The sequence below is a fragment of the Symphalangus syndactylus genome, chromosome 1 (assembly GCF_028878055.3).
Source record: "Symphalangus syndactylus isolate Jambi chromosome 1, NHGRI_mSymSyn1-v2.1_pri, whole genome shotgun sequence".
NCBI lineage: Eukaryota > Metazoa > Chordata > Mammalia > Primates > Hylobatidae > Symphalangus > Symphalangus syndactylus.
Genome location: NC_072423.2, coordinates 78,057,478 through 78,063,477, shown reverse-complemented (window position 1 = coordinate 78,063,477; position 6,000 = coordinate 78,057,478). Strand labels below are relative to the sequence as shown.

Sequence of the window (6,000 nt, the reverse complement as noted above, 5' to 3'; positions counted from 1 at the left end):
TCATATCTGAAGATATTACAATATTCTTAATAATAATAACCATTTACCGCATGCTTATTGTATACCAGGCATTTTGCTGGCTGTGTCCTATATAATTCCTCATACCACATCTCCGTGTATTAACCACACTCATAGATTTGTGAAAATGTACCAGAATTGACTGGTTGGAAGGCTCTATGTGGATTATTACTCTGAGCATGTTTACTTCTTGAAATATGGAATAATGGCTCGTGCTTTTAATATACAGGCTTATTTTGAGGATTTTTTGAACGGATGTGAGAGCAGTTAGAAAACTGGAACACGCTGTGCTACACCATTAAAATTAGTAACATCAGTGAGAAAAAAGCAAGTGCATAATAAATATTACAGTTATCCTGATTGTCTCCTTTATTCATCACACACTTCCTAAGCACATCTCTGGAGGGCACTTTCCAAGGCTCCGGGGGAGCCGGAGAGGAAAGAGGCGCAGCCAGGCCTGGTGGGTCCCGGAGGGGCAGCGCGGCGCGGGAGGGGAACGGAGAGGCACGCTCTGGCTGCCACCGCACGCGGAGCCCGGGAGTGGCTCCGGGGCTGTCAGCTGCCCGCCTGGCTCCTCCAAGGCCTGGAGCTCGGACGCAGGCTCTGGGGACTTCTGGGGCGGGGACGCCGGCTCGTGGGGAGCAGTGGCCGCCCCCGGCCGCCGCGGTGGCTGTGCTCAGAAGCCGGCCCTGGCGTCAGGAGGCCGGGCGCGCGGCGCGGGGTGCGAGTTCCCCTGCCCGCCTGTGCGCCCCGCAACGGGCCTTTCCTGGGCCCTAACGACAGCTAGCCCGTGCGTCGCCCTCGCAGCTCTCCTGTGTCCCCCAAAATGCCTTTCCCGCGCCCCCCGCCCTTCAGCGGTGACTGCCCAGGGGGCTCTGTAACGCGACACTCGGACTGCCGAGCCTGCCAGGCACTTCGGGGAGGGCGCTAGGGGCCGGGACGCGGCCGCCGAGCGTAGACTCCAGCCTTTACTCCGAGTTGCGCACGGAGCCCCAGCTGGGGTTGTCCATTCTGGGGATCACAGGCCGCGGAGCCCCGGGAGCCATCCGCCGGGCCCCTTCAGACAGCCCGCTTCCGCAGCCGGCTGTGGGACGCCGGCGCCGGGAGAACGAAGCGGCTCCGGGAACACTAGGGCTTTCCCACCCGCCTGAGGTCGCCGGGGCGGGGCTTTAGGTGACAGGCCCGCGCGCTACTGCGGAAACAGGAAGTTAGCTGGGTGCGCGCCGGCTCGGACTGCAGTTCCCGGGTCTCTCGGCCACCGAAGCCGCCCTTCCCTGGTGAAAGGGCTCCTGCACCGCCCGGTGCTCCCCATCTGCCTGGCGTTGTGCGCAGAGCTGGAAAACATGGCTGTTGTATGTATTCTTGCGCCTGTGTGACAACATTTAAACTTCTAAAACCGGAACCTCCTTCCGCTTTAGGATTGCAAGTTAACCTAGGAAAAACAGCATTCTGCAAATTATTTGCTGGAAAATCTCGATGGCTTAAAGCCCATGTATTATTTTGCAGAGGTCTCTCACTCGTTTACTGGTGTAGATTTTTAAAAAATCCATCTTATCAAAAAATACCGTTTAAGGTGGAAAATTTCAAATGCAAGTCGCCGTTGATGAGATTGCAATTAATATATTTAAGATAGTGAATTAGAGAAAAACTACAGGTCAGTGCATATTAAGTATGTTTTTCATATTTTAGGGGGATTAGATTTTTAGCGATAACTTTGAAGTTAAAAATTAAAAGATAGGTTGGCCGGGCGCGGTGGCTCACGCTTGTAATCCCAGCACTTTGGGAGGCCGAGGCGGGCGGATCACGAGGTCAGGAGATTGAGACCACGGTGAAACCCCGTCAACACACAGAAAAAATTAGCTGGGCGTGGTGGCGGGCGCCTGTACTCCCAGCTACTCGGAGAGGCTGAGGCAGGAGAATGGCGTGAACCCGGGAGGCGGAGCTTGCAGTAAGCCGAGATCGCGCCACTGCACTTCAGCCTGGGTGACAGAGCAAGACTCCGTCTCAAAAAAAAAAAAAAAAAAATTAGAAGATAGGCTGGATGCGGTGGCTCAGGCCTGTAATTCCAGCACTCTGGGAGGCTGAAGGGGGAGCATGGCTTGATCCCAGAAGTGCGAGACCAGCCTGGGCAACATAGCAAGACCCCCGCCCCCACCATAACAACAAAAGTACCAAAAAAAAAAAAAAGCCAGGTGTAGTGGCACGCACCTGAAGTCCCTGCTACTCGAGAAGTTGTGGGGGAAAGGATCGCTTGGGCGCAGGAGTTTGGGGCTGCAGCGAGCTGTGACGCAGCCTGCGGTTGACAAAAAGTCAAACTCTGTAAAATATTTGAAGAGATTTATTCTTAGCCAAATATGAGTGACCATGGCTGGTGACACAGACATTTGGAGACCCTGAGAACATGTATCGAAGGTGGTCGGGGCCCAGTGTGGTTTTATATATTTTAGGGGAGCCATGAGTCATCAGTCAAATACATGTAAGATTAAGATGTACATTGGTTCGGTCCATAAAGGTATGACAGCTGAGGAGGTGGGTAGGTCGGGGGCTTCCAGGTTATAGGTAGATTGAAAATTTTCTGATTGGCATTTGGTTGAAAGATTTATTATCAATGGAAAGGAATGTCTGGGTTACAATAAGAGGCTGTGGAGACTGAAGTTTTATCATGCAGATGAAGCCTCCAGGTAAGTTAAGTGTCCAGCATGTTAAATGCTGGTCTGCTTTTCCTGAATTCCAAAAGGGAGGAGGACAAAACGTGTCAAGTTCCACCCCCACTTCCCATCATGGCCTAAACAAGTTTTGCTTAAAACAACCTAAAACAAGGTTAACTCTGGAATGCCCTTGGTGGGGTCAATGCAGATCAGATGGTTGAGGAGCCTTAGGATTTCATTTTTGATTTACATTGGGCCGTGGAGTGAGACCCTATCTCTAAAAAAAAAATAAAAATAAAATAAATAAATACAAATTGAAAAGTTTAAAGATAATTTTTTTTTTTTTTTTTTTTTGAGACAGAGTTTCGCTCTTGTTGCCCAGGCTGGAGTGCAATGGCGCAATCTCGGCTCACCACAACCTCTGCCTCCCCCGTTCAAGTGATTCTCCTGCCTCAGCCTCCCGAGTAGCTGGGATTACAGGCATGTGCCACCACCCTGGCTAATTTTTTTTTTTTTTTTTTTTTTTTTTTTTTTTTTTTTTTGTAGAAATGGTTCATTTTTAACAAGTTCATTTAAACTGGTTCATTTAAACTAATACTGAAGTATTAGTTTAAGACATCCTATTAACAAAAATTCCAAGATAAAAATTCTATACTACATTTTGGGTGAGGAGGTAGTATTTTTTTTTTTTTTTTTAATTTTTTTTTTTTTAATTTTTTTTGCATACAAAAACAATAAACATTTTCTAAAAATACATACAAACAAAAAGATGCGTATCAAACATATTAGGAAGGTTGCACATGGGAAGTCGGGGAATAGAAATGGGGGTGGGAGTTAAAATAAATGAGAGAGGGACTTTATATGGATCAGTGATAATAACTCAATCCTCTATTTGACAAAGAAGAGGGAGAAGGAAGAGGAAGAAAAAGAAAGTGGGATAAAGGATCAGAAAGGGAGGAAAATAGAAAAAATTAGAGTATGACTCCAGGGTAGACCTGTTTTGTTGTCATTGAGTTGGTTGGTTGGTTTGTCTGTCGTATTCTTCATGTTTCGCCAAGTTGGCCAGACTGGTCTCGAACTCCTAGCCCAAAGTGATAAACCCGCCTCGCCCCCCAGAGTGCCGGGACCACAGGCGTGAGCCACCACGTCCAGCCCCCACATTGCTTCTGGCCTCCGTGGTAGACCTCCCAGACGGAGCGGCCAGGCAGAGGAGCTCCTCACTTCTACCCAGACACGGGGCGGCCGGGCAGAGGAGCTCCTCACTTCCCAGACGGGGCGGCCAGGCAGAGACGCTCCTCACTTCTTCCCAGACGATAGGTGGCCGGGCAGAGGCGCTCCTCACTTCCCAGACGATGGGTGGTCGGGCAGAGGCACTCCCCACTTCCCAGACGATGGGTGGCCGGGCACGGGCGCTCCTCACTTCCCAGACGATGGGCGGCCGGGCAGAGGCGCTCCTCACCTCCCAGACGATGGGTGTCTGGGCAGAGGCACTCCTCACTTCCCAGATGGGGCAGCACCCTGGCTAATTTTGTATTTTTAGTAGAGACGGGGTTTCTCCATGTTGGTCAGACTGGTCTTGAACCTCCTAGCCTCAAGTGATCTCCCTGCCTCCACCTCCCAAAGTGCTGGGATTACAGGATGTGACCCACCTGCCCAAAAGTTGTTCCGTTTAAGGAGCTGCTGTCAAAAGTTTTCTAAATAGGTTTTGTTCTGTTATCTTTTTTTTCTTCTTTTTTTTTTGAGATGGAGTCTCGCTCTGTCGCCTAGACTGGAGTGCTATGGTGAGATCTCGGCTCACTGCAACCTCCACCTCCTGGGTTCAAGTGATTCTTGTGCCTCCACCTCCCAAGTAGCTGAGATTACACGCTCACTCAACCACACCCGGCTAATTTTTGTATTAAATATTTTTAGTAGCGATGGGGTTTCACCATGTTGGCTAGGCTGGTCTTGAACTCCTGGCCTCAAATGATCCACCTGCCTTTGTCTCCCAAAGTGCTGGGATTACAGGCATGAGCCACCATGCCCTGCACAGCCACTCTTACCTTTTAAAAAATGATCATGTTGGGCTGGGTGCAGTGGCTCATGCCTGTAATCTCAGTATTTTGGGAGGCCAAGGCCAGTGGATCACTTGAGCCCAGGAGTTTGCGACCAGCGTAAGCGACATGGTGAAACCCTGTCTCTACAAAAAATGCAAAAATTAGTGAGGTGTGGTGGCACACGCTCACCTGTAATCCCAGCTGCTCCAGAGGCTGCAGTGGGAGGATTGCTTGAGTCCAGGAGGCGGAGGTTGCACTGAGCTGGGATCACACCACTGTACTCCAGCGTGGGTGACAGGGCGAGACCTTGTCTCAAAAAAAAAAAAAAAGATTATGTTATACCAGATAGCTGCTTCACATGGTTATCAGGGTCTTCTCAGGAAAATATGTAACAGTGCCAGCCAGCTTGCTTGCTCTCTCTTTCTCTGTCCTGTTTCCTCCCCCAACCCCTTCTGCTCTTCTCTCCTTTTCTACTATCCTCCTTCTTTCTTTCCTTCCAAGTCTTCCTCTGGTCGAATGGCTCTGTGTAGGATATTTTAAATTCCCTTTTGGAAAAAAGAATGTTAGGGGTAGAAGGTATTTGATTTACAGGTGGCAAATCCATACAGATCTGCAGCAACCTCAATTCTTGCCTCCTCAGAAGAAATAATTCCACTGAGGGGCATAAGGCAGAAAAAGAGACTGAGGCAAGTTTCTGAGCAGGAGTGAAAGTTATTAAAAAGCTTTAGAGCAGGGAAGAAAGAAAAGTACATTTGGAAGAGACCCGAGAGGGCAATGTGAAGGTCACGTGCAGTGTTTTTTTGTTTGTTTTTGTTTTTGTTTTTTTGAGACGGAGTCTTGCTCTGTGGCCCAGGCTGGAGTGCAGTGGCACGATTTCTGCTCACTGCAAGCTCTGCCTCCCGGGTTCACACCATTCTCCTGCCTCAGCCTCCCGAGTAGCTGGGACTACAGGCGCCCACCACCATGCTTGGCTAATTTTTTGTATTTTTAGTAGAGACGGGGTTTCACCGTGTTAGCCAGGATGGTCTCGATCTCCTAACCTTGTGATCCGCCCACCTCGGCCTCCCAAAGTGCTGGGATTACAGGCGTGAGCCACTGTGCCCAGCCAAGTGCAGTGTTTAACCATAATCCTAGGACTTTATAGGCTGACCCACTTCTGGCGTCTTGCACCCCTTCCCCATGATTCTTCCCTTAGGGTGGGCTGCCTGCATGTGCAGTGCCCTTCTTACGCTTGGGAGGTGAGCATGAGCAGTGTGTTTAGGAAGTTGTACGCATGTCTATCTGTGGCTTTCTTTTTC

General features: G+C 49.7%; 1 protein-coding gene across 11 annotated transcripts in view; it reads left to right on the top strand.

Annotated features, from left to right (window-relative positions):
* The first annotated feature begins 770 nt into the window (after window positions 1-770).
* Window positions 771-6,000, top strand: part of MPPE1 (metallophosphoesterase 1) — a 25,639-nt gene continuing 20,409 nt past the window's right edge. For 3 of the 11 annotated variants that reach the window (XM_055238712.2, XM_055238703.2, XM_055238681.2), the window contains exon 1: window positions 777-1,370. The gene's annotated coding sequence lies outside the window, so the exon portion shown is untranslated. Of the gene's footprint in view, window positions 1,673-6,000 lie in introns of all 11 variants that reach the window. The other 8 variants (XM_063641564.1, XM_063641538.1, XM_063641548.1 and 5 more) reach the window with 8 other exon arrangements.